This window comes from Ambystoma mexicanum, chromosome 3p, assembly GCF_040938575.1.
Source record: "Ambystoma mexicanum isolate Mex_15411 chromosome 3p, UKY_AmexF1_1, whole genome shotgun sequence".
In the NCBI taxonomy this organism is placed as follows: domain Eukaryota; kingdom Metazoa; phylum Chordata; class Amphibia; order Caudata; family Ambystomatidae; genus Ambystoma; species Ambystoma mexicanum.
The window spans coordinates 1,039,274,943-1,039,300,837 of NC_090925.1; the positions used below are offsets into that span (position 1 = coordinate 1,039,274,943).

At 47.9% G+C, this 25,895-nt stretch overlaps 1 protein-coding gene across 1 annotated transcript in view; it reads right to left on the bottom strand.

The window, feature by feature from the left end:
• The window catches only part of TTI1 (TELO2 interacting protein 1), a 444,572-nt gene that overhangs the window by 376,108 nt on the left and 42,569 nt on the right, over nucleotides 1-25,895 (bottom strand). The window contains exon 2 of the mRNA XM_069652389.1: nucleotides 13,910-14,044. The gene's annotated coding sequence lies outside the window, so the exon portion shown is untranslated. The remainder of the gene's footprint in view (nucleotides 1-13,909; nucleotides 14,045-25,895) is intronic.

Genomic DNA, 25,895 nt, shown 5'->3' on the forward strand with positions numbered 1-25,895 from the left:
GAGGGCAGCATGGTCCAATTTGAGATGTTAGCAACCCGCTTCACTCTTCCCCCCACGGAACGATATCACTACATTCAGCTAAGTCATGCTTTGCAGATTCACCTCCCTGCGGTGAGTAAGATGCCTGAATATACCCCTATGAAACGCAACCTAATTCCAAATAATTCAAACATTAAGTCACCTCAGTGATGTATAGCGCCATCACCTCTTTCGCCACACCCGAACTGGCGAGCCTGAAAGTGGGAGTGAAACGTGGGAATAATTCAGCCTGAAGAATGGACAGTTGCTCTGATGTACCGGCGCGAGATAGCCATCTCATTCAGACTCAGACTTATTCAACTTAAAATCCTCCATAGAATATATTACCTAAGGGTGGCTCTCTTCCGCTGGGGTAGGGCACACTTCCACACTTGGGCGCAGGGCACACTCCTGCGCTGCAAACGTGAAGAAGGCACCTTCTTTCATATACTCTGGGAGTGCGACAGGATCCAACAATACCGGCGAGCATGCTGTGACAAATTGTCTAGGACTTTAGGTAAAACAGTTCCCAGGGAACCAAAGTTATTACTGCTGGGGGTGGAAGACGAGATTGAACTATCACGATATGAAAAACTATTCCTGTCAACCGCCACGGCAGTGTGTAAGCGCAACATAGCGCAACTATGGGAATCAGAAACACCACCCAGCCTCGAACAGTGGGCCACTGATATCGATATAATTGCTGCAATGGAGCACAGAGTATACACCGCAAGAGGTTGCCCAGACAAGGCAAACAAAATCTGGCAGAAATGGGAAGATTGCCGCTATGCCTCCCTACACCTGCCCACGCAGCCCGTTACTGAGGATGCGCAATGACTGTGTAAAAGAACACTGTGACAATGTACAATAATGTTGCCTATCTTTGCTGTTGTGACCCCTTTTTGTTATGCGTTTTATTTATTGTATGGTGGATGGTAAAGGATGGGAGTAGAGACCCATCCACGCAATCCCCCTAAGAAGTTGTATTGTTCATTTTCAAATGTGTAAAATCAATAAAAAAGAATATTTGATTAAGACATTGCATATGAAAGATCATCTAGGCCACACTAAAAACAGACTCACACAGGCTTTCATAATTCTGCAACTTTTTAGGCTCATTTGAAAATTCCAGCACCACGAGACATTTACATGCACAGAGTATGACAAAATTAGCAAAGCATCAACCTGGATGTACATTTTTTAATAGGAAAAAAAACATTACATGCCATTTCACATTTTACCATCCACTTGGTATTGGGAAAGAAAACAACTCTACACTTTGTAGATCAGCGCAACTTCATTTCAAATTTACCATCCCCTCCCTCGCGTAGTTTTAATGGACTGATGGTAAAATTGGAATACACCTTCACATACAGTTGAGTGAGGCAAGCGCACGTTAACAAATAGCCCTACATGCTATCGGTCCCCCTTTTTCCTCAGCTAAGCTTACAATAAATCCATGCCAACTTACCTGTCTACTACGCTGACTGGTTGCTTGGTACCATCAGAGTGAGTCTCTCTCTATACCAGCCACCCCCATGGCCAGACTTCCCTGCACTGCCTCCTGACCTACCATGCACTTGGGGGCTGTAGCTGTAACCCCTACAGCCCCCCCTCCCTCCTTGCACTTCGAGAGCTGCGCTGCCCTGGCTGCACTTATTCATAGCCATGCTGCCCTGATCGCACTTCTCCCTACCCTCTCCCTGGCAATTCCCCCTCCTGCACTTCTCGTCGCACTTGCACAATCCGAATTTCACAAAGCCTAGTAGGATCGTTGTCTTGTCTTCCCTCTATCACCCATCCCTTGTCTTGTGGCGTCTAAAAACACTTGTGTACAGGCACGTTTTATCTTATATCATATCAGAACCAATCATGTATGTCATGAACAGGATAGAGTCAGACTAACTTGCAAACGCACAGCTTTTGTAATTCATCAGAACATTTGTATTTGCGCTTGTATTAGTACACGTTTAAACTCCATTGATAAACTCCCAGCCACGACAGAAATGTCTCTTCTTCAAGCAAAACTATTTACCCATTAGCAAACTTGGCAGATGACATGCATTCTGTATGTGTAACCTTGGGAGGAAAGCTGACAAAATGTTATCACTCCTACATTTAACACCCCCCCTTCCAACAAGTTACTATTTCGCACAGGCGACTGCAGAATAGTTTTTGCCCTTTCGTGACAAGCAGATTGAACCAGGGGTTGCCCTTATGAATAGTTTTTTTTTATTTTTTTTTTTTTACTTCTACTCACCTAAAGCGCAATGCCAATTTTCCCTGCACGGCTGGATGCCCTTCGTCCCAAGGGGACTCGCTCACTTTCTCACCCACACTCAGCTACCTGCGGGAGCACAGCAAGGTCTGTTGGCACCAGTTTCCCTCCTTTCTGCAGCCTGGATCAGCTCACTGCTCACCAGCCAGCAACCAATCCCAACTCCTTGATATTTTTTTTTCTCCCGTCTCTCTTCTATCTCTACCCGGTCCTTCTCGGGCAGCCCCTTTTGCTGCCCACCCCCCTTCCTCTAGCTCTTAAGCTCTCTTTGCCTACATTTTCGTGTGGATTCCTTACCTCTTTTCTCCTCCTATTGTCGATGTCATGGCATCCCAACATCCTTTCTGGCTTTCCTGTTTGAACAAAGCAGCTGTTTTTGCAAAACACATTCTGCTACCTCATGGTGCTCTGAATCCAACATCCGCAAAGTACTCTTGAGTTCAGATTTCAATTTTCATATTTGTTTTCCTAGGCCCATACTGCCAATTCATGCACTTACAGTCCCCAGTCTAATTACTAATGTCAGTATTGTTAAGATTAGTATCATTAGTAGTGTTAGTATCTAGTTGTGTTAAGATCGTTGGCACCCTACACTACTAAGTCCCAAATCACCCGCTCTTTAGTTTACCCCCAGTGCCTCACATCAGTGCTAAGTCACACATCTAACACATGCTGCAACATTAGCATAATTTTAAAAATGGTGCACACCACACCTATTGACGCCAATGACGTGGCTGAAATTAGTGCACAGGTGAAATTCACACACAAATTACTCCAACAGCACCACAGTTCACAAGGAAGTTAAATGTATGATTGGGTTACATGGTGAGTCAGAAGAAGGACGCAGACCCTGTGATGATTTTTCACCTTTTTATTTTTTAAACGATAAGGCCCAGCTTTCCCTATTGCTATATGGATGTTCCATGCCTATATAAATAACTAAGGTGCTTGTCAGGAAGTCTAAAAATAAAGAATAAGTCTGCTGTCCAAAAACTAGTACTATCTAACCGTATCACTATTCTAACCAACTTAAATAAGATGAGGAGGATGTCTCCCTCCCCCTGATCTCTGGCAATATCTCTCGTTTTCTTCAGGACTCCCGGTTAGCAGCCTATTCTTTTTTTTTTTTTTTAACTTGTTTATTTTTTGAGCAGCACACAGGAAAACATTACATTAGAATCATTCAACATTTACTACATTTCAAGTCATAGTCATCATCTCCTAAGTTTCCGCCCCTCCTTTCCCACTCCGGCTGCCTTCTGGGTCTTGCGCCTCCGCTGATTGAGCGAGGTCCCTGTCCTCAGCCCGTTGGGCATTCATCACCAAGCGTGGTTTGTATGTTAGGGCTGGGAAGCGCTGGTCATAGTCTATCACAGGCGACCAAATGTTTGTGAAGCGGTGAAGGTGGCCTCTATTTGCTGCCATAGTTTTTCCGCAATGAAGATGTCTCAAAGCTTCAGCCACCACAAGATCATTAGGGGGTCCTCCAGGGATTTCCAAGTTTGGGCAACTGTGATTTTCGCAGCTAGGAGCAGTTGCGTTATGAGAGTCGCCCGCTTGCCAGATCTCGGATATATGCCTGGAATCGGGATCCCCAGTAGGATTGGTTCTAGTTCCAATGGTAACATGGTCTGAGTAATGTCTGCTATGGTGGCTATACACTGGGACCAGAAGTTCGCCACCACTGGGCATGACCACCACATATGTAGGTAGGAGCCCACCATGCCGCAACGGCGCCAGCATTGCGGGTTCAAGGACTGGTTGAAATGATGTAGTCGAAGGGGTGGTAAATACCATCTCAGCAGGAGTTTATGCGCACATTCCCGATTGGTCACACAGAAAGAGGACGAATGCGTATGTACCCAGATGTCGGTTCACGATTGGTCTTGAATCGGATGTCCTAGTTCTGTTTCCCACTCTGTCATATAAGTTGCTTTGGATGCGAGCAAATCCGTCTGCAATAATTTGTATAGTGTGGAAATTCGCCCTCGGCTCGGTGATCAGCGGCCGTTAACTCGAGGGCATCTAGTTCTCGCGTGGCTACCATGCGGGTGTGGGGATGCAAACACCAATGTTTGATTTGGATATAAGAGAATCTATCGGTCTCAGTCAGGCCAAAGGCGCTTTTGCATTGGGCGAACGTCAACGGCTGAGGACCTTTGAATAGCTGACTTAAGGAGCTGAGGCCCCCGGCGATCCAGTTTTTAAAGTTTGAGGGAGTGGTCCCAGGTGAAAAGGCCGGGTTGTGGAATACTGCGGCGGCTGGGCTTCGGTCTCTTGGGATGCCTCTGGATTTGCGTGCCCAATCCCATGCCTTTAGTGTCTGTTTAGTCGACGATAGGAGGGATGGCCATGTTTGTCGCAATGAGGCTGGCAGGTGCAACAGGAAACGGAGGGGAAGGGGTAATCGGGATTGTTCTATGTCCATCCATTTTGGGTGCCCTGACGCGATGGCCCAGGCTCGAGTAGGAGCTATCTGCGCCGCCATCTGATACCTTTGAAGGTCGGGGACCCCGAGGCCTCCCTGGATTGGAGTGCACAGCATGGTTCTCTGCGGAATACATGACTTTTTCCCCCTCCAAATGAAGCTAAAAATCTTCCTCTGCAGCTGCTGGAGCAGAGGGCTGGGAATTATAGTGGGGAGGGCGGAGCAGGCGTATAGGAATCGCGGTAAGAGATTCATTTTACAGGCCGCTATGTGACTTATTAACGAAATTCCCTAGCAACCTATTCTTAAATAGTCTTTTGTCACTTTCTATATCGGTTCTTGCCACTTTCACAATGTCTTTGGGTCTTCCACCCTCTTTAGGGAGCCCAATACAGCCTTTTCCTCGCTTTCTTCTTTTCACTGTTCAGGTTGCTATCTCCTTTTGAGTTTTGTAACAGAACTTCTTTTCTGGGATAGGGTGCCCCCCTTTCCTTGTATTGTTAACTCAAGAGTATCTTTTGTCCCTTAATTGGTCGACATTACTTCTCATCGTATTTATGTATTCTGTGATATTCTCCATTATTTACCTCTTGACCTATGGGATGCTTTCCCCTATTTCCCAGGGTCTTTTGTGCCACTGTCATAGGGACCTCTCTTTCAGATATCTGAACCTCTTTCTCATATGAATACAGTTACACTTTATTGACTTCAATTTCAAAGTATCAATTTCACTGAGACGAGTTTCTCTTACTTTATAATTCATGCCACTTGTAAAAGTTGCAGGCACCGTGCCTCTCTCCTCTACTCCACCTCTAGGAATCTTAGCGTCAGGGGGCTTCTCCTGCTTATGTTCTCGGCTCCCTCTCTGGACTTCACTAAGTCTCGCCGAATGCTGTTCTTCCTTCTTCTTGGTCATCATTCTACCCATCTCAGTCATATGGAAGTCTCTCCATAAAGAGACAGATCTTTTTTGTTGCTAGCAGGTGCCTATTACAGTTTTGGCTCTGCTCCAATCACTGGCTTCAATAGTATTCTGCACACCCAATAGACCCATAAATGCCACCATGGGAAATCACTTAGGGAGTTCCTCATAGGAATGGGAGACCTTGTCCCCAAAGGGGAGTCTCTCCCGGTGAGGTCCCACTTCGTTCGATCCGTAGGGAGGGTGTTGCAGAGCGTGCTCACCTCCCTAGCCTCACGGGGGTGGGGGGAGGAGCAAGCTCCACCATGGGGAGAAGGGACGAGTTCCCTTGATTCGTCACAGTACCAAACAGATGTTTTACTGTTACAAACACCATCAATATTGGTTCAGTCAACCCCAATCCATGTTGCCACAATAATAAAACAAAGAACTTTAAGCTGCTTCCAAGTCATCTGTTCATCACTCGGCCTTCACAGCACCCACAAACAGGGACGCGATTCAAAGTCCTTTAGAGATAGTACTATCCCCTAGCATGATTACATTGTAGGTCAGTTAAGTGCAAAAAATAAGGGTGAGGAGATGTGGGATAAGCTGCATCCTCATGTACTATGGAAAGTTTCAAAGCTGTGAAATGTTTGGTTGAAGTGGAGGGCGGAAGTAACACAGATATTGGGTATGGACACTTCAGATGACCCAATACACGTTCCGTTAAGGTTCCTCGCACAGAGAAAATGGGTCTTTAGCCTTAGATACTGGTAAATTACTATCAGTACCTGATGTTCTGGATCCACCTGTATTCTCCACAGCAGGGTGTAATTGTTTATGAATCGGAAAAGACACAGGGCCTCCAAGGTTCTAAAGAACATTTTGCATACCCTTGTAATGGTACTGTTCATTTATAAAGCGCCTGTACACAGGAAGTGTTTCAAAGCGCTCAAAGAGGGTGGGAACATGGGGAAAAAAAACAGTCGCTCAGAGCCCTTGAAATTCTGAGACGATAATAGTCTGCACGTGCAGAGTAAGTTCATATGATAAATTTAACAGTAGAGACACAGCAAATAGTAAAACTGCAGAATCGTCGTCGGGCCTAGGTGCAATTAAGGGGTAAAGATAAGGGAGAACAAACAGACGATCTTCAGGCACAGTGCATTCGGATTGTGCAAGTGCACCGGTAGGGGCAGGTCCAAGTGCGCCCAGGTAACTGGAGGAGACTGGAATAAGTGCAGAGGAAGCCACTCTCTTGGGTTATTTTTCAAGTGCAGTGAGGGTGGGTAGGGATGCAGGGCCCTGAGGCAAGGGTGAGAGAGGACTGGTGGGGGTGCCGGGGACCTGTGAGACTCTGAGGTACACCAGGCAGCCAGTCAGCAAGCTGTACAGAAGAGTGAGAGAGGGAAGGTTAGCAGGGTATAGGGAGAGAGAAGAGGAGAGGGGGATGGTCTTGAGGAGTTTCGGAACTTAAGATCAGGCTCAAGACGGAGGGCTGCTATTCCAGAGGGAGGCACCTGCAGAGGATAAGGATCTCCCTCCAAATCTCTGCTTGGAGAACTGTCTCACTCACAGAAGATTGGAGGTAGATGAGCAGAGGGCTCGGGAGGACAGTATTTAGGTAGGCAGCATTGCAGGTAGGTAGGTCCCAGACCCCAGAAAGCTTTGTGGACAATGCAGAGGGTCTTGAACTTGATCCTTGCAGCCACATGGAGCCAGTGAAGGGTTTCAACGCCAGAGATGCAGTGCCTGGGTATGAAGCCAAGGATAAGTCTCATGGTTCTGTTGGAGATGAGTTGCAGAGGGCGCAGGACAGAAGCAGGGAGGTTGAGGAAGAGGAATTGGTTGTTGCAGTAGTTCAGCCTAGAGAGAGCCAGGGCTCTGGAGACAGTGAGCCGCTGGGGGAAAGTGAAAAAAGGTAGACTACCTCTGAGGAGTTGTAGCTGATAAGACTTTTTACAGATGTCCAAAATGTGAGAGGAGAAGGAGAGAGAGAGGAGTCGAAGATGACCCCAAGGTTTTTAGCCTCGCAGGTGGGTGCGGGTGCAGGGCCAAGGGAGGCTGGCCAGAGTGAAAGCAGGAAAGCGGGAGCAGGGGTCCAAATGCAAATGATCTCAGTCTTACTGGCGTTGAGGCAGAGGTCGTTTGCAGCACACAGGATTGTTATGACCGGCTCTTGGTCATAGGGTTCACTCCAAAGGACACTCAGGATACACAGGCCAGGTACTCTTAGCGGTTATTTTATTATCTTCTTAGGTTACAGGATCAGATGTCATCAAGTCATTGAGATATAAAGAGGATCAGGGACAAGAGCCCACTGGCTCCCACCACCCAGGCTCACATAATCTAACTGCCTGGGTTAGAACCCATTCAACCCCAAACATTCTAATCTCACACTCCAGACTCACAGCCTACATTCTGATGGTGACATCAATCCTGGCTCAGCACACATGCAAGTATAAGAGCCAACCCTAACACCTCCTTTCCTACAACAAACAAACACACCTCAACCACACACACTTAGAGAAAGCAACCCTAACACCTCCTCCTCTTGCATAAATAACAACATACACTTTCACCACAGCAAGACACACCTCACTCTCAGCAGAGTTCCGCTAACCCCAGAGATTGAACAAACAGGCGTAACTAACATCCTATGACAGTCCCAGCCGCCACAACTAACATTCCTAACCAATCAAAACATCACAAATCGCCTTCCGTTCCCGCCTGCCACAAAGGAACCTCAAACTGCCACTTTCGAGCACTAACCGCCCACCTCGGCAAACAAACCACAACACTACCAAAACCAACCAAACACAAAGCTCCTTCCGTTCCTCTCTGCCACAAAGGAACCTCGGACTGCCACTTCCGAGTACTAACTCCCAAAACCGGGAAAAACCAGGTACTGTCATGACTGTGCAAGATACTTACTAACAACCCAACAATTTACCTGGGTCACCAAGAAACCACAGTCACAACTCATGCCGCTGTCAAATCCATTCCAAAATTCAAGCAACACAGCCACACCTAATCACCAGTCACTCACCTCATCACACCAATAAAGAAACGCAACCAGCTGTCACTAAACAAACACAACAAAACCCAGCTGCAAATGTTGGCCTGACATTTGAGCCCTTCTGAACAATTCAAAACACCCCCATAGTGACCACAGCCGAAGATGAAATGTTGCCAAGGTTCTGAGATTGACCAAGAAGAGCTCAATAGCAATCCCAGAAACCACCTAAATTCATAAAGAAAAACACCAGATACAATATCAACTGCATCTTCAGAATTTCAAGCGAAATCCCTGGACCCTAACAACTCCATAAGGTCACCAAAACAACATATAAGCTTCACATAGCTTCAAATGAACTCCGCAGAGACACAATTTACCAAAACATCAAAGCCCCGCAAAGCTTCTGGTACTAGTCTCCTACTAGATACCTCTGAACTCCGCAGAGTCACTAACCAATTCACCCATCAGAACTCCAACAAGTTCCTTGACCACTTCTTGGTCATGCATTACAGCTAAAATCTCTTACAAACCCCGCAGGGTTCCTTGACCAACTACAGGTCATGTACCACACTCCCACTCAAGTCAAAACATACACCACGACATCAAATACAGTCAAACCCGTACATAGAATGTAAAACTGCTAGTCAGCGCTGCAGTCGCTCTAGCAGAAATCTTGAGTTGAACATCAATAACACACATAACAATATATGCCACTGCAATGCCTCAAAATTGTTATACTACGCATTGGATTGACAAATACCTTCACATTGTATATTGCAGGTCGCATTGGAATAACATTTCCTAAAAGTCCATTTTGCCAAAGCACAGGCAACTCTAATACTGAAATGCCTCAAAACGTTATACTAAGCATAATAGGATCTACACCACTTCGATTGTGCACCTCAATCAACCTCATATATGCCACCGACACACAACCACTGTCGCAACACAAGTGTGGTAACTGACTTTACATGAAACCTAAAAGTCCATGTTGTCATGAAGAGCAACACTAAAACCTAGAATGCCTCAGAGTTGTTACATCTAACATAAAATGCATCACAATAATAACCTTCAATACAGCTCAGATTCTCAGTTAATCTATCATAGTGACTAATACGCATCACTGAATGATTCACTCCTCAGGCAAAGCAATGCTTTCCAGTCACTACCAGCACCCAATAATTGCTCATACCATCCTGAAATTTCTTCTACACACAGTAAATAATCATACCTGACACTTTACTAACAAAACCGATCATTTGAAGAAAAAGACAATTTTACAGGCACAGTTCCAGACCAAATCAGCATAGCGTCCATTTAAACTCATGTGGAAACACTTAGCCTTCTGGAAGAATTGAAGACACAACAACACTTACTTGGGATGAAGCAACTTGCTAAGACCAGTCACTTCGGCTCGCTTTTACCCTTTTCTTTATCATAACTGCGGCATCTCAAAAACAGAGGCAAATGCCATGTCAGATGATCTCCTTGCCGCCACAGATGAACTTGTTGCCGCTTCATGGTAATCATCTTAATACGCTCAAATCACCTAAGGCGCCCGGTGAATAACAAAACATTGTGGATCTTGCACATGGGTCAACCCATACAACACGCAGGAGGGTGCCTTATTCGAAGGTTCCCGAGATCAATGCGGAAAACAAACCCGATCTCCTATTCACTTCCTTTACAACTTCCTGGTGACGTTACAGCGTTTACACAGGTCCTTTACTCAAATGCCACTTATTATTTCTTCCGGACTTTCCACGTCGCGTAATACCCACACTAACATAGCGAGGCCCAGCATAATTCCAGGCGCGAATGCAGGGGAAATCAGCATTCCGACTGATCGCCATCACCTCCTGCAGCGTTGGTGACGTCATAAGTCACCCTCTGGCCTCTGCACATCACGGATCTCTCTCACGGATCTCTCCTGCCCCAACGGCCCAACGAACACATTGATCCGCACAGTTTTCCTTCGTCACACATGACTGACAATGAGAGCCCCATGATGACGTCACCACAGCAGAGGCAATCCCTAGAGCTCCACAGCAGCAACACCGCTTTGGCTGTCAGCGGATCTCTGAACTCCATAACCATCAGACTGCACTTCCAAAACGAGAATCCAAAACGAATACAGACCAGAGCGCTCTCAACTCATACAGCATGCCGGTAAGAACATTTCTTTTAACGGAAAATGTCTGTCTTCCCTCCAATGACGGACACACGCCCACTTTGCTGCTTAGTGGGAAGCAACACAGCCTGTTTTAATCAACTTTGGGTACTCACGCAGACTTCGGCAACCCTGCCTGGGCACTCATGCCCCCTCATGTGCCAGGGTGACTACTGGAACAGGCTGTCTGACAATTCTTCCCGGGGCCTTTCTTCCTGTGTCCCAGGCAGGCCCCTCATCCCAAGTCCTTGTGGGCCTTTCCTGTCAGCCGCTCCTGATCCCGCTTGGCACTGGAAGGAAACTCACGTCCCAGCGAACCCTTGGGACAAGCTGCCTTATTCAGCCCTGGGTGGCTGCCTTACACAGCTCTGGGTGCTTTCAATTCACCAGACTCTTGGGCAGCCTCTAATGACTCCTGGACTCCAGCAGGGCACACTCCCTTCTTCCCAGGGGTCTCCTCTGACAGGCTGTCCCTTCCAGCCCTGGTAGACTGGCTCAAACAGCCCTGGGTGGTGGGTGCAAACAGTCTATGGGGGGCAGTGGGCTCTCCCTCTCTCCTTTCATTCACTTGTCCTCTTGCCTGCACCCCCCGCAGCAGAGTCTCTTCTCCTCTCTCACATGACATCACACAGGTACCTGTATCTCCTTTTGCTTCACTTGATGTCCACTCCAAGGTCCTCCTTCACCATACCTTGGACCATCCTCGTCGGAGGAGGTGGCGGAGGGTAGCCTGAAGGATAGTTGTGCGTCATCCGCGTAACACTGAAGTTAGAGGTGAAATTGGCAACCACACGTGCCAAGACAGCCAAATAGACGTTGAAGAACCAGGGGGATAGGTTAGATCCCTGGGGACTGCCACAGGTTGAGAGAGCAATAGTCGAGAGAAAGGCTGCGAGTTCCACCTGGGATGGGCGGTCGGAGAGAAAGGAGGTTAACCACGCCAGAGCCCGACCTGTGATTCCAAGTGTGTCACAGATACGTGCAATCAGGATGTTGTGTGCGATCCACAACTACCAACAGTGAGCAGCCGTACTTCAGGAGTTATCTGGTGTGGACTGTGATGGCCAATAATAAAAGCAGGCGTTACTTATAGGGAACTCATTGCTCTGGTACCCCTTTCCCAGTCACAAAGTGAGGTACTTACATATATGTAGTGTAGATCTATCTTTGAAGAAACAGGATTGTAGATAGAATCAATAAGGTGCTGTGACAGTGAGGAAGGAAGCTCTCTATGAGAACTAGTCATTAAGTTCTCCTAACTTTCCCTGCATTAGGTAGTAAACTTAGTTTTGGCATACATGAAGGCAGGATATGATAGGTTATTTAGAACACGCTTAATACTAAAGAGGTTAAAAAGCGCAGACCCGGGGATCGAACCTGTGTTGCTCCGTGTTGTCTTGTTTCTAAGGAGTACACGTTGCCGCTGAGCTATCCTCCCTAGACAAGAAGGGCAGGAAAACTGCACTGCATGAAGTCCCACAACGGATAAGTGGATCCAACGCCCGTTTCATGGGCTATCCGTGTTTTATTTACTTGATCTGGAAGTAGGTTCGCCGGCAAACGTATGTTCGTCCAAGACTAGCACCGTCCTCATTGCTTCCATCTTGGGCACAGGCACCAGGCTCCAGCAGGGGATGGTCAGTGTTGGAACCCAGGAGTTTCCAGGTGTGCCCCGACATGAGCGTGGCTACCTTCATGAATAAGTGCCTTTGTGGCAACACCAGAATTGCCCAAGGTCTGTGCGGGCAGCCAGGGTAGATCCCGACACGAAGGCGGCCACCCGCCAAGTGTCACGTCTGTCTCCGAAGCAAAACACTAGAGCTACCTGCATATTTCTAATATTTACTGGCACAGCTTTTCTTCGTATAATTGGTGGCCACCTCTCTAAGAGGGATCAGGGATATCCTGATATGGGTAATGTGGCACACCAGTGTAGGTCAAATCATAGCAATGGAAAAGTGAACAGCTAGCACAAGAAACTGAAGTAAAATTTGGAGTGTGTGGGCACCATTTGTGGACTACATGAAACATGATTACAGAGGTCTTTTATGCCAATGAGACTACCAGCTCTGAACTAATTTGGTGTAAACTGAGATGATTGCGTAACTCGATGCTCCTTATGGAAAGAATGACATTTTGAGATTACAGCATGGATGATAGAGGGTAAGTTAAAAGAAGGGTGTGGGATGGGCGTGGAGAACATCTTTGCCTATAATCTTTGAATTGGAATATAGAAGAAAATGTGTTTTAATGCGGGTGACTCGCAACCTGTGGATGTTTCTTAAGTAGGGGTTCTGCTTGAAGAGAAATAGGATGTGTGCTGAATACATCATCACATATTGTGGTGATTTTAGCAGCCATGGGGATGGCCACTTCAGAACAGAGGCTTGATCTTTGGCAGGAATAAAACCTATTGTGGGAGACGCATCAGTTGTTTACAAACTGAAATGGCTAGCAGAAGCATTGCCAGAGATATCCTAAAGACACTGATTCTTCATGCAAAAATATATTTTGTACATTGACCTGTAAATTCAGACTTCGGCTTATCATTTGTTTTCGCAATGCTTGCCTGCACTCTTTGCCTGCATTACTTCTTTACTCTGGATTTCTAAAACACACATCTGGAATTTCAACAGTAACGCAGGTTAAGTGGGCCACCATCAAGCCAAGTAAACAGGCCAGGGCTAAAAGAAAGAAGCAAAACTCTAAATAAAAGCAGGCAGAAGGTTTTGCCAACAACCCTGGCCTCAGAACACTAGCAGTTCTGACAAAAGAAGGGGCTTGCTTATAAACAAGACCAATCCCTTTCTAAGCAACAGAGCAAAATCAATCTGTGCAAATTAGCAAAGATGTACGCTTCAAATGAAGAAACGTGCAGGTACGTGTGACTGTGGACATCAAGGCACAGACATTCAGTATTTGAGATACTTTCAAGGAATGTTAGTTAATTCCATCTACCAAAGGGAAAAAAAAAACACATTCGGGGAAAAAAAGATACATTGCAAAAAGAAATTAAAAAAAGAAAAAACACCAAAAAGGTTTTTTTTTTCCAAACATATCTTAACGAGGTGTTAATAAAGTAAAGGAATTACCTGGTCTGGGAGAGCTTGAGGGAACCATGCAAAACTAGGCTCAGCCCTGTGCGGCTCGCACCTGATGTGCTGGGGTTCCCAGGTACCCAATGTGGTCAGCAAAGAAAGAGCTAGAAGAGGCCATTAATCGAGCATCTGCAAAAGAATACAAAGACCAGCTGCAATCATTTGCAGGTTTAGCAGAATATTAAGGCACATATGCAAACAATTGTGCTATTTAACCGCATGGCGATCTGCCAACAACGGTTTCTGGCTAGTCAGGAAAATTATAATTTTTTTAAATAAAGATAGTTCTCCAATCATTTGCCCTTTTTCAAACTAAGGTAAACATTGCAATTTCAATATAACATTTCATACTGGATTCCTCGCACTAAGTGTCAACCACTGGAACCCAGTTACCTTTAAAGGTGTTGTGCTAAAAGAAATAAGAAGAAGCGGCATAGAGGCCACCCCAGGACTACCTCAACCCAATCTTTCAGCAGACAGGAACATGGGCGTAATTTTAGGGGGGGGCAGGGGTGTTTTTCCACCCCAACTTTCATGGCACACCATTTTGTCCGCATTAATTTGGCTGGGGCACCTTTTCTTTGGATGTCATGTCCCCCCAAACATTTTCAGCAAAGTTACTCCACTGGACAGGAAATCAAATATGATACTCAATGAAACACATCAATTACTTGAATGGATACAACAAAAGGGTGCAAAATACAGTTAGAATAATTCAATGGGTGGGGATGCAAGGTGACGTCAGGCCAAGATGACACCTAGTCTTAAGCTCTCTGAGGTTTGGGGAAGGAACAGCCTGCTTTCCCACTAATCGTGCTTGAATGTGCCCCCACTAGGTGCTGTAAGGTTGTGAGCATGGTGGAGAAGGTTAGGAGGCAGCTAAGGTCCATGTGCCTGAGATCGGTGAGACAGGCCCGTTGCAGTGGGCCTTGAGCGGGGGACGTGTTGCTGGTGGCGAGCGGCCAGTGGAGTCGTACTGGCCAGCGAGCAGCGACTGCAGGGGGTGCTGATCTCTGGGCCTGCCACATTGTGGACAATCACGGTAGAGCAGGGGCTCTGTTGATAGCGCTGTGATCCATGGGACGCCCGCTGTTAAGGAGCGAGGACCTGGCTGGACGAGTTGGATGGTCGGCTTCTGTAGAGGGGAGACGGCAGTCACAGACATTTTGGGAGCCATGCAGTGAGTTTGGTGCAGGCTCTGGTAGTCGGGCCGTGGCCTCAACCTAGAGGAGACAGAAGAGTAAACAGTAAGGGTGCCTGATGGATCTTCCTATTTAGTGATTCTGACGGCTGCAAAGAATGTGCGGGCTGCCCCTTAAGCTCTGCAAGCCCAGAGCTGCACAAAATGGTAAACCATTGCACGCCGGCTGTGACAGAGCAGAAGTTAATTTGGGCAGAGGCGGCAGAGACTGATCCTGCTTGAACAACTGGCAGGTTGTGGATCACTTGTGGCCCTGGGAGCAGGCTGGAGTCAGTTGGTATATAAGCACCAGGGATATTGGTGTGCTGTGGTGCGACGCCATGTACTGGCTTCCTGTGGCAGTTCTGGGGCTGGTGCGACTACAACTGCCCAGAAACCCCTGCTTGTGGGCAGCAGGGACAGCTGGGCCGCCCACAGAGGTGCTGCTCCCCGTTACAGCATCAACAGATGGTGAAGGGCAAAAGCGCCAGGCGAAACTTGCGTTTACCAATATGGCCACATTAGGGAAAGCAAAAATGAAATGCTAGTCTGCGACGCAGGCAAGAAATGGTGCCAGAAATGGATGGGGAGAGAAGGGAGCAGGTGTGCAGGATTCAAGTCTGTAAATGGGAAATTGGACAGTCTGGTATATAAAATGGACCGCATGAGACAAAGAATTGATAAATAGAGCGGCAGGATATTGGAAGTGGAACAGCATATTCAGACATTAGAATACACGAGTGCAGAGTTGTGCACCACCCATTGATCCTTACAGAAGGAGGTGGATGGAGTGAAAGCTTAAGAATGAAGATTTGGAGGCGAGATCTCACCCTAACAACGTGCATATTGTTGGCATCCCAGAACCTGTCAAAACTCAGCTCATGAAGGAATTCATGGAGAATCTTATAAAAGAGGTGTTGGCAGATCCTCCCCTGTCCCAACAGTTTCTGGTGGAGCGGGCTCACTGTGTCACAGCTCCAATCCCAAAGCCTGGTCAGAGCCCCAGACCAGTGATAGCCCAGGTTCTGAACTACCGTGACAGGGGCAGGATACTAAGGAAGGCTTGGAGACTTACAGTACCAGTCCTCGAAGATTTCTCTACATACGGACTTCATCCCTGCAGTGCAAAAAGCCAGAATCTTGTTTGCATCAACTGAGGGACCTTGGTCTGCAATATGCAATGCTGTATCCGTCTAGGCTACGGGTCAAGCACAACAAAAAGACACTTCTTCACTGACCCAGCCGAGGTGATGACCTTCATTCACACTCTCCCCAAGCGCTGACGGAATGGGGTGGCAATGTGCTATTATGGCTCTTACTGAGATCAGTTAATTGTTTGTTGGGTATCGGTTACTTCTTTTGTTGTTGTGTAAGAGAATGTATCCGCAGATGCAGTGTCTGTGTGCCTTGGGGCATTCAGGGGCACGCAGTTGATCTAAAAGTAATGTAATGAAAAGACACATCCTGATTTGCTGGCAATGGGGTTGGGCATCTCTCCCCTTGCCTTTTGGGGGTGGTGTGGTGATGGTTCTGGTGTCCTTGGAATGGTTCCCGGGGTGTTTGTTTTTTAGGGGGGAGGTGTTGGGAAATGTTGAGGGAGAGGGGGGGTAGTTGACATCATTCTATTTGAGGGGGGATTGGTGCAGGAGTAACGTTGTAAAAATTGTCTTGGCGGACAAGTGTAAGGTTAATGAAAATCGTCATTGGTATGAAGAAGCGAGGAGTGCGCCCATTCTGTAGGTGTGATGGGCGCACAGCAGATACAACGTGCTGGGGCCGATGGCACCTTTTAATTTGGAATATTAGGGGGCGGGTAGCTGCGCAAAACCAGACAGATAATGGAGCATGCCAGCAGACATAAAATCAGCATATTGTTTCTGCAGGAGACTCACGCAACAGCGACAGCTAATAAAAATGCTGCTGCATCCTGGCGTTGCAACCTGTTTTTCTCGTCCTATTCGACCAAATCCAAGTTTACCCTGAAGGGAACCTGCACTGATCAGGAGGATCGATATGTTATTGTACACTGTGTTGTTGAAGGGTTGGAGGTTTTGTTAGTCAACACTTATGAGCCAAACGTGGACTCTGATTGATTCTACGAAACCATAGCGAACATTACTGACTCACATCCGTTGATCCCAGTCATTGGGGAGGTGGGGAGTTGGAGGGGAGGGGGGGCTGACATGAACTGTATACTTGATCAAGGGTTTGATGGAACGGGGACCGCGCTAGGCCACCATCCAAAGCTGCCTGTAGCCTACTAAGTCAGATGGAGAGACTCAAACTGTGAGATGTGTGGAGAGTCATGCACCCACAAGACTGACAGTACACATTCTACTCGCCAGTTCACGATATGGCTTCCCGAATAGATTTTGTGCTGATCTCACAAATGTTGGTGGGAAGAGTTTAGCAGGTGGACATCCTTCAACCACACAATCTCAGACTACTCCCCCGTTAGCATGCAGATAAGGATGGGCAGGGGGGTTCCTAGTCAGACTTCATGGAGGTTTAAATCAGAGGCTCTACAGGACATGCTATTCAGGGCAGATATTGAGGCCGATATACAGACCCATTTGTCCATAACTCTTCAGAGACTATAATGCAGGGCATGGTGCGGCTGGCGTTTAAAGCAGATATTAGAGGAATGGCCCTCTTGGGAGAATTTGGGGTACTTCCCATTAGGCATGGTTAGGAGAGCTGTGAATCCAAGCTCAAAGGTTTGGAAAATGCATATGCTGCTGTGCCACGTCCTACCACAGGGTTCACAATTGAGGGGAGCTGGGAGCCATCAGCCTAGCAGAGCCTTGTTACCTTGAAACCAAGAGCTACCAGAAGCTACTTTTGGCTCCCGTCCCCAGGCCAACTGATGCGAATTTAATCCTGTGCATAATAATGGACTAAATTATATCTTTGCATCTTACGTGGAGGTTAGATTTATGGAACGTTATGTACTAGCTCCTCATTCCCCAGTGGTAGCTCCTGGTCACTGGTTAATGTTGGGTACCCAGGAATTTTTTTAATCTCCTGCTTAGCCAATCTTCATGTCGACCCTTGGACCATCATGACTGAAATAAACACCACGCTTGAACCATTCCAGGCGCATGCGCAGAGGGAAAACAAATACCTTGCACAACCTGCAGCAGCCTGGCGTTACAGGGAGGGGGGAGCGCCCTGGGAGGACATTGTCTAGGCTGGTGCGGGCTGAGCATGGCCCGCAGCATATAGATGCTATATTAGATGAGCGGGGTGAGTACAAACATACAGAGCGAGAGATACTGTGGGTGTTTGGGCGGTTCTAAGAAACTCTCTACAGGGCTGCCCCACTCACTATTGGAAGACATACCACTGTCCAGACTGTCAGCGACTGCAAGGTGTGAGCATCCAGAGGGTGTCTCACGCACTTATCCTCTGGGATTTGTCATCCAGGTGGCCAGGACACGGCGAATGCTGTTTGATCCAGTTCCTGGGGGTGGACCAGTGCACTAGGATCACCTGGGTGAAGGATCCTCAGGAAGTAGGGTAGCGGCGCCCGATGGTGAGACGCGGTATCCCCTTTCCTTTCAGACCTCTTCCCTCATCCTACTCTACAATATTTGCTTACTTTCCAACTCCCCTCACCCCTCCTTCTATGTAAACACTGACACAAGGAAGAGAGGAACTGGGAGAATGAAGATTACTGACAGAAAACACAGACACAGAAAACAGACTCTTCCCTTTTGACAGCAGACTGTCCCAGTAAAAAGGCCAGGCAAAGTCAGGCCTCCCTTTTCAACTACTCACACCTGACTCCACTTTACTCTCCCAGGAAGTATAAAAGGCAGAGCAGGAGAGCACACTTTGAGCGAGCTGCGGATGCTGGAAGGTGCCCAGAAGCCAGAGGAAGACAAAGTGCGCTGCAGAGGCCTGAAGGAGGAGAAATCCACCCAGACACTGGCCCCGGAGAACAGCGAAGGCTGCAGTTTGGAGAGGGAACTGTACCTCCAGAAGGTAAAAGCAGGAGCAGTTGGGGTTGCCTGGCAGGACCACAGCAGAGCTCCTCTCTTGAGCCAAGTAGGCGAGTCCAGGTCTTTGAGGTATAGGCGGCGAGACCATGACCTCATTTCAACATCCCCATTTAACTCCTGCAGCTCCCAAATCCAGAAAATGCCGTTTTGGGGAGTTGTGAAATGGGAGAAAAAATGAACAGGTGCATTCTGGGACTCAAGTCCAAAGACATTTTTCTGCAATTGAAGATAACAAGAACCTGAAGAAGGGTTCACGCCCGGCAGAGGGAGACCCTTTGATCAAAGCGAGGAGCCAGACGTAAGTTCAAGCAGGGGTGACAGCGAACTGCTTGCCCGTAGGTGAAACCTGGTCAAGGCCCTCCCGCGTTGCTGAACGAAGCAGGGAGGAGCTGGGGCCGCTGAAGCAACATCTTTGGCTCTGAGAACAGAAGCCTCTTATTAAAAGGCTTCATGCAACTAGTGAGTTGAAAGCAACTGTGAGATACCGGTTTGTGTTGGAAGGGATAGCTGTGAGCGGCAAGGGTGTTGCAAAGTGAACATTTCATTTGAACGTTCTAATTGAGAAAAACAAGTAAATGTAAGTCTAAGTCTCTCTCTCTCTCTCTCTCTCTTCTCCCCCCCCCCTCCTGTTCTGGCCGACTTCTGCAACCACTCCTTTGCCAATGGAGTATTCCCCTCTCCCCAGAAGCACTCCCTTGTGCACCCTCTTATTAAGAAACCCTCTGCTGGCCATTCCTGCCCGGCTAACTATCGTCCAATCTCCATCACCCCTTTCTTTGGCAAACTCCTGGAAAAGCTGGCCATCTCTCAGCTTAATCTTCACACTGAATCTGTTGGTTGTCTCCATGACCATCAGTCTGGCTTCAGAGCTGCCAGAAGCAAGGAAACTTTTCTCCTGAACATCCGTGAAGACCTGCTCTCCAACCTTGATTCCAACACCCCCTGTGTCCTCATCTTACTTGATCTCTCGTCTGCCTTTGACACGTCAACCATGCCATCCTGCTCAACCGTCTGCGTGATAACCTGGGCATCACCGGTCAGGCCCTGGCTTGGCAGACTTCCTCTGCGATCGACCCTCCCAGGTCCAACTTGGGTCCTTCCTCTCCTCTATCTCTATCTGTGGTGTTCCCCAGGGGTCCAACCTCTCTCCCTGGCTGCTCAACCAATACCTGGCACTTCTTGCCCACTGCATTGCTGCTCTCTGCCCCAACTTTCAGTGCTATGCGGATGACAACTAATTTTCAGGCTCCCTTCCGCCACTCTTCTCCTCCTCTCATCGGTGACTGTCTGTCACCCATCCAGGAGTGGTGTGCCGCTAATGATCTCTGCCTTAATGCCAGTAAGACTGAGATTCTCCTCATCAGCACACCTGCTCCCTCCTTTCCTGTCACTCTCTGGCCGTCCTCTCTTGGCCCTCTTCCTGCTCCCACCTGTGAGGCTAAAAACCTTGGGTCATCTTCGACTCCACACTTTCCTTCTCTCCTCACATCTCTGACGTCTCTAAAAAGTCACACTACCAGCTGCACCTCCTTAGAGGTATTCTTCCTTTCCTCTCATTCCCCCAGAAGCTCATTGTCTCCAGAGCTCTGGTTCTCTCTAGGCTGGACTACTGCAATAGCCTCTTTCTAAGTCTGCCTGCCTCTACTCTCCGCCCTCTGCAACTCATCCAAAACAGGACTGAGAGACTTGTCCTTGGCCTTAAGCCAAGGGATAGTATCTCTCCAGGACTGAAATCTCTGCACTGTCTCCCAGTGGCAGCGAGCATCAAGTTCAAAACCCTCTGCATTGTCCACAAGCCTTCAGGGGCCTTGGACCTCAATACCTTCAACTCTCACTTCCTATATATCTTCCTTCACGAGCTCTTCGCTCATCCGCCTCCAACTCCCTCAGGGTCATTCGCTTATCCAAGCAGCGAGTTGGTGGTAGATCTCTTTCTTCTGCTGGGGCCTCCCTGCCTCTCTGAAACTGGAGGAGAAACCTCTCCGGTTCCGGAAGCATCTCAAGACCTTCCCTCTTTGCTTCCGCTTTCTCTCCTCCTATCCCCTGCTGATCCCCTGGCTGAATCTGAAACTGAACTGGTTACCCTCTGATCTCGTGCCCAGGTCCCCTTCCCGCCAGTTGCACACCTGCACTGCCCCCCTGGCAACCCTTGCACTCAGGGACTGTTTCTGTACCCCTACAGCCCTTACTAGCACTTGACCCCTCTTGTCTGCACTTACCCCTGCACTTGCCACTAGCTGGCGCACTTTTATTTATTGTTTTAATTGATTTCACTGTAATCCTATGCCCCGTACTTTTCCCCTCCCCCCTGCACTTTTCCCCTTCCCCTCTCCCCTGCATGCGCGATCTCAATGCCACTTGGCCTAGTAGGATCGTTGTCTGTCTTCCCTCTGTTTCCCCTCTCTTGCCTCGTCGCGCCTTGAAACACTTGTGTATAGGCACGTTATAAATGCCATATCATATCAGGGTAAACCTGCTAACGAGTGTGGTCATATAGACCATTATCGTTAATCAATGTAGACACCAAAATATTTGCTAAGATTATAGAAAATAGGCTCATTCCCTAGATGCTGCTCCTAGTTCACAGTGATCAGGTGGGACATATCCCAGGGAGATCCAATGTGCTGAATGAACGTCGTTTATTTAACGACACGCCCGCCTGTCCCCAGGATTCTCTGCCGTTGCGGTCACACTAGACACACAGAATGCCTTCGACATGGTGTCGTGGGAGAATAGGTTTCTCATCCTAGAGAAATGTGGATTTGGGACAAATTTGATTGGTTTCATCAAGCTCCTTTACTCGTGACCCACTGCTAGGGTACTCGTCAACTCTCAATTGTCTGAGCCATTGTTCCTGGAGGGGAGTGGAACGCGCCAGGGTTGCCGTCTCTCCCCATTATTGTTCGCTTTAGTTATTGAGCTCATGGTGAATATGGATAAGCAGGAGCAGAAGCAACTCCTGGGTAATGTGATGAATCTGCTGGACTCATCACTCTTTTCCCAGCTGTGACCTCCTCCCATGTGGCCAGGGGACAGCAGCTGCTACCTCATCCTGACCCTGGGGGTGGCTGTATGAGGGAGGATCACATGGCCAGAGACGGCCTACGGGGAGATATCCTTACTCCATCGGACGAGATGCAGTATCCTTTTTTCCCCTTACAGGATGAATCCCCCCCATTTGCGACAGTGTAGTGGTCCATTGTCATATATTCCCTCTGTTGTCCATGGAGAATAGTGGAAAGCGTTGGTCACATTCCAAAAGCCAACTCTCATCTAACCAGATTTGTAAAATTATGAAATACACTTTATCCATCCCCATATACTCTTCTTCCAAACAAAGTTTGACTTTAAAACCTATGGCAAACATTTATACAATATTCTGAAAAAAGGACTACTGTTCTCACAATGCCCACAACACTGAGACGAAGGAGAGGAGTAATGATGATCAATTCCCACTGTCAGCAGTATAGTTCTTACCCAAATCCTATTGGCCAGAGCCATTATAAAAGGAGAAAGAAATTGTGTGCGAGAGGCCCTTCCTGGAGCACCTGGCTGCAGGATTCATGTGATAGAAGGGAAGGAACTGTGGACAGAGGAGAGAGGAACCTTTGCACCCCAACTGTCAAAGGGAAGCTGAGAAGTGCTGGAGAAGCCAAGAGGACCAGTCTGGCCCCACAAGAAAGAAGAGGAACCCTTGGGCATTAGCAGGGTGCCACAACCCAAATGTGACTGCAGGCTCCCTCACAGAAATGGAAGCCAAGGAGAGGGATTCCCGTTCAGGCTGCAGCAGGGGCAGTGCAGGAAAAGACGTTGGCTCCAATGAGAAGGCTTTGGAGTGCGGGAGACATGTACCGGTGTGGCAGAGCACAGGCGCCCGCAGAAGGAGAAAGAGAGATGCAGGAAGTGCCATGGAGACGCCGGGAGCCGCAAGAGAGATCCTGGGCACGTGGCAGCTCGACGAAGAAGCATTCTCCAGACCAGGACCTGAAAAGAAGCAGGCGTGTGACCGCAGATCAACAAAGGAAGCTGGAAGGACGTCTGCAGTATCCAGAGTGGTAGGCAAACGGCAGAGCCATGCCCCAGAAGCATGAGCAGGATGGAGACGCTGGAGAGAACCAGCGAGTCGACCCAAGCAAGTGGGGACCCAGATCAAACCCCAATAAGGTTTGTTTGAAGGCAGAAAGGGCAAAGTGCGGAGCCAAGGCCCAATGAGATACAAACGTCCGAGATGCAAGTGTGGGGCAAAGTTTGAACAAATATTACCAGAGACAGATATACTGAGTGCACCACAGTATATTCAGTTTTGGTGATAGAAGGAACTATGAAACGCATATGAAGACCTGGTAAGAGAATTATACCAGGCAAGTGAAACCACAAGAGAGGTCCTGGCAGGAAAGTACACCAGGCAGTGGGAATTGCAGAGATAAGTCTGGCACAGGGGTATACGAGACAAGTTGCAATGCTGCAAGAAGAATTACAGAGCAACAGTGTTTGTTGAATAAGGGAGACATTTGTGTTAAAGACAGACTGTTGCAGAACTTGTTGCTTACACAGTAAAATTGTGAATTAAGGAGAGACACAAAGGAATTGTTAGTAAAAAAACATTGCCAGACGATTTTAAGAATCCAGGGGAAAGGAACTATTCTATGGGTCCAAGGTCTTCACCTTGGAGTACATTTCTATTGGAGCATTACTAACTTTAAGTTGTGAGCACTTTTTTGCCAAGGTCAGGTTTAAGACATTTCCTTTCACATTTGTATTGTTTTGTTTATAGTGCGAGGGTCGGGATGGGACATTTTGGAGAAAGGGATGGCTTTTCGGTTATTGACATCCTGACACAGACAAATCCTTGGTTTTGGATTTTGGTTAGGGAAGCTCCTCTTTAGAAGTGGGGTCAGAGGCCCTTTTCATTTAAAATAAAAGTCTTAAACCAAAACATGACGACTTTGTGTCCAGTTTCATTTCTGACCCCTCACAGTATCCAGCAGTAACCAGTCTCTAGAAGCTACCACTGGGGAAGGAGGAGCTAGTACATAGCCTTACGCAAATATAACTTCCACATACAATGCAAACATATAAAATTGTATCCATTGTTTTTGACCCTTTATGCTTTAAATGTCATATGCCCCGGCACAAAGGCCCGCACAAAGGCCCCTGTCTGGCCCCACCCTGCCTCACTCTCGTATCGACCATTTTAGGAACTGGTTTTCCACCCCACGAGGCAGAAGGATCTGCAAACCATCACACAGAAGTCAAGGTAAGCCAGTTGGGCTTGTGGTGTTTTGCTGCTTTACTGTACCAAGCGTGGCGAAGAGCGTTGCTTCTGGTCCCACTTGCCCTGCTGGAGTTATTGAGGCTGCACCCCACCTCCAGCTCACAAGCCTGAATACATGCATCGGCCTCCATTCCGGCCTGCCCTCACTCTTGGTGCCTGCAACCCGACACCTTCCATCATGGCAGCTTGTTCCGTGCCTTCCGATTGGCCAATCCATCCTTCTGCATGGCCAATCGGGAGCCGGCAGGTGAGTGCCACCCCCGATGTCAGGATTAAGGGTTGGCAGGGACGCAGGCGGCGCCAGAAACAGAAATAGGATAGGCAATTATGCAAAAACTACATTTCCCAGCAGGAGCTGGGAGGAATGAGTAGTCATCAGCCGTGCGCACGTGTGGCCAGCTAATTCTCATGAGCAACAGTTTATTAAGGCCACACGCGCATGGCAGGTGAGGCTTATTTTGGATTTGCGCGGAGCTTCATGTCGGTAGGTCGAAGGAGCCTGAGGAACTCATGAAATTAGCGGAGGCGGCGGCGGGCGGAAGCGTATGTTGAATCCGAAGAGGAAAAGGCTGAAGCTGCTACATGCTTCCTCATACAGCGTCCGGGAGGGTTTCCGAGCCTCCCGGACTTAAGATAAGTGCAAATGTATACTTTTACAAGGCATGGAAATGTTTAACTTTTCACAGCATTTTTTTCACGCTCACGAACATTTGGTATAGCTGTGGGCGTGTGTGTGTGCGGTAAAGGCTGCATTACACTCCGCGGGTCTCTGTTTGGGTTCAGGGGTTCACTGGCATAATCTAGTATTACAAATGAACAAAATTCAGTAATATTTAATGTATGAAATTCACTTCTGAGGGCATTTAGGCATAAGGCCCCTCTCAGAATGTATTTGGTGGTTAAGTGCTGACAGGAAGAGGTTGCTTTATAGGAAAACTGTGGCCTTCAGGGTGAATGAACAGAAGACTGATGTCTCCCTGTGTATATGTTCTTTCATGTTAACTGTTCATCAGTGTTGCTTCATGCTAGCCCAAGAGGGCCATGTGTCATGTCGTTCATAATCGGATCTCTCCCAATTGTATGTTCCATATTGCTTGCTTTATGTACTGTTCATGTCAAAGTGTGACTATGGTACATGTATCAAGGTGTGCTACAGAAGTATCAAGGTGTGCACAGAGTGTATGTCAGAGTCACAGGCAAGACCTATTTAGGAGATTACAAGGTATTAGGCAGTGTAGGGTTCTTTCCCCGTTACGTCCCCGGTCCTATCCACACTAGGTTTTCCCTTCACCCTCTATCCGGTGTCCCTGAAAATTCCCCACCCTGTCCACAACCTCTTCCTAACCCTCTTCCCCCCCACTGGCTGCCACGTGGTGTCCTGTTCACTCTACCTGGTACCTGTGCAACCACGGTGGGAGGGTCGACTTCATTCGGCTTCTGTGGTCCTTTTGTTGTGCATCTTGACACCCGACAAGCAGGCCTGCAAAAAGGCTCCCTTTTTGCGCTTGAAGGCACTTCCAT